At 29.1% G+C, this 3,021-nt stretch overlaps 1 long non-coding RNA gene across 1 annotated transcript; it reads right to left on the reverse strand.

The window, feature by feature from the left end:
• Positions 1-1,962: 1,962 nt before the first annotated feature.
• On the reverse strand, positions 1,963-2,604 carry LOC124814370 (uncharacterized). The gene is made up of 2 exons (XR_010639126.1): positions 2,395-2,604; positions 1,963-2,283 (listed from the first exon to the last, which is right to left on the reverse strand). It is a non-coding gene; the product is annotated as an uncharacterized LOC124814370 (long non-coding RNA).
• Positions 2,605-3,021: the final 417 nt, after the last annotated feature.

Here is a 3,021-nt window from a genome sequence, read left to right on the forward strand (position 1 = left end):
GTTTCCACACAAAAAATTTAGTTAGTTAGAAGTGGTTCTATTTTATGTGCCATCATATCGACCAGTTATTATATTTACTGGTGAATTATCTGCAAGATAAAGTGAATTTTTCAGATCATACACTTTAGTAAAATGAATAATAGCTTAAAGCCTGTGTCAAAAATAACTTTTATGTTGTATTTATAAAGCCTGATTTTTGACTTATAAACTATAAGTCCAAAATCACAATATAAGTCTCTATAATATAGAGGCTTATATTATGACCATTATGTTTGGCGTTATCTTGATCAATGTTGTTACACTTAAAATATGTTGCTGTACCTTTTAGGTATTTTGTTTGGCTACTATTTTTTTATGATGTTGTTTTGACTTGATTTGTTCCTTAAACAGAAAGCTGCACAGTCTTTTTTTCCTACGTGTTCAATTTCAGCAATATTTTTGTGTCAAAATTATTTATAATTCTTTTTACAGGAGGTAGTGTAAGATTATTTTATTTTTGACTACTTTCTTATTTTGCATTGTGGTTGTTTTTATTTTTTAGAACACTTCAAGGATATGATTTAATTAATAACTGGGTGGATTCTTCTTGGTTAATGCCTAAAAGATTTTTTGAAGGCAGTTCTGCATTATGCGTTTCACCATTTTTCTGTAAAACTAAAGGAAAAGCCACGCATTCTAAACTGCAAATATTCTTTAGCAAATGTATGCAAGCCTATCTAATGATGTCATAAATGAACAATTCTTTGAATTTAAAGAGCCATGTGTTCAAGGAGTATCAAAGAGAATTTTAAATGAATAACATTTTAAAAATCTCTATGAAAATACGCTTCTTTTGAGACCCAGGTTGACATACTTTTGAATAACTTTTTTTTCGACAATATTAGGGACTTTACCCTAAATACTTAAGATTTGAACCTAAATATCTTTACAACTTGACCTGATGGTAAAAAAAGAGTTGCATATTTGAAATCAAAATGAGAAATGCTATACAAAAAACAAATTGTTTGCTCGGCACCAGAAAAATTTTTTTTTTTTTTGTTGACCTGTGTTATTAATCGAAATGTCATAAATAATTTTAGAACCGAAAAAATTTCGATCGAATTTTTGATCGAAAGTCGTGAAATAAAGTTTATAAATTAAATTAAAATAAAAAAAAAGCAAGGATTTTGTAATTCGATCCAAATTTTTTTGGGTTGTAAAATTCGGTTTTAAAACTTTCGGCGCAAGAAAGGATTTTGTAATTCGATCCTGCAATAAAAGTATACTTTTCGGTTCTAAATTGTTCGGTTGTGAAATATATCGATTATTTTTTCGAGGATAAATATTTTCGGCTCTATCATGTGACACGTAATCTTTGGGGAACCCAGGCCAAGGCCTAGTCTGGTCTAAGTTCAATCCAGCACTTAATGACTTAGTCTGAAATAGTAATAAATTTAAGTCTGCTGTTAAAAAGTTACTTTTAACTAGAGCAGTTAGGCCATTCTCATTTAAACGGCAGTATTTAAAAAATGTCAAACCCAGTGGGCACAAGACGTAAAAAAAACGTATTTTAAACGTCTTTTGACGTTTTAAACCTCTCTTGAACGTTTTGGACGTCTTTTGAACGTTAAAAAGACGTCTGTTTTAGGCCCCGTGCCCACTGAAAATTTATTTTTTCAGTCTGACTTATTCTAATTAATTTTCTTTGTCTAATTTATTCTTTCTCAGCTATTTTAGTAGTGGTAAAAATGTTTTAACAATTAAAAATAAAGTAAGAAATATTTGTTTTATAACTTTCTTTAAAAATTATATTTAGTTTCAGTACTTATAGATTTGCCGTAACACGTTTTAAAGCATTATTACTTTAAAGTCAAATAATGTTACATATGTTTCAATCATTTTCAATCAGTTTTAATCACAAAATAAATAAATAAAAATAGGCTTGTTACTTCATTCTACGTTCGCAATAATCTATAGAGGCCATTATAAATTTAATACTTTATGTACCAAATGAACTTTACATTTTACGCACGCGGTAAACTTGAATATGTTTTTTTTTACAGTCACTTTTACGGAAGCTCTTTTTCATAAAACGCAATAAATTCGATAACTTTTTTTCGTTCAAACACGTGTTCTTGTAGAGCCCAACTAACTCATTGTTTTTTCTCTTTGAAATGTTCATGCACTTGACATCGCGGGCGTGTTTATGATAGTCGCTCCTCTTAGCTGCGACTTCCGGAAACAAGCTTACAATTGTTTCGTTCAGTGCAGGTGATTTAAATATACAGCCAAGGAATTCAAATTCTAAAAGTTATAAGAAATGATTTTAAGAACAATATCAAGTATTGCAAAATGTTTTCTACATAAGAAACAATGTTATATTGTCTCTTATTTTATCAAATACCGTTAACTTACTTTTTGACAATTTGAAGGACTGAGATGAAGTTATCCAACATAGAGTAATAAAACATAAGTGTAATCGCATCTCATTTCATTTGTTCAATGTCGATATATTCAAAGTTATTATTTCGCTTAAATATCATAAAGAAAGGAAATATAAAAGAACTTGTTTAAAATTAAATTGCAAAGCACTATGCACAGGAAAAAAAATCATTGCTAAAAGCAGTAAACATCTTAACGTTTTCTTAAAACTCAATTATTTATCATATACATATTTGAAAAGAGTAAAAAATTGAGCACAGTTTCACGCCTCGATAAATACGAACAATCTACTAACAAAAAAACAACGCTTACCAGATATCAGCTGTTTGAAGCGGCCGCATTGCTAATAATGCGTTGTTTTCATATATTTTCACATAACATAACTAAATTAATTTATTATCAGTTTTTACCTTTAAAATAATGTTAAGCCGAAACCCCCTAAAAGTTATTCTATTCGTGAGGATTTTTGAATTCAAGCAACAGTGTCCGACTCGCTCATTTTTTGAGCAGGATTATGGGATGTCTAGTACAGTCAAATTTATTAACAATAATACTTTTATGGAGACTTTTTGACTGATTTATATTTACTTTTGGATGATT

Source organism: Hydra vulgaris, chromosome 06 (genome assembly GCF_038396675.1).
Source record: "Hydra vulgaris chromosome 06, alternate assembly HydraT2T_AEP".
NCBI classification, from domain to species: domain Eukaryota; kingdom Metazoa; phylum Cnidaria; class Hydrozoa; order Anthoathecata; family Hydridae; genus Hydra; species Hydra vulgaris.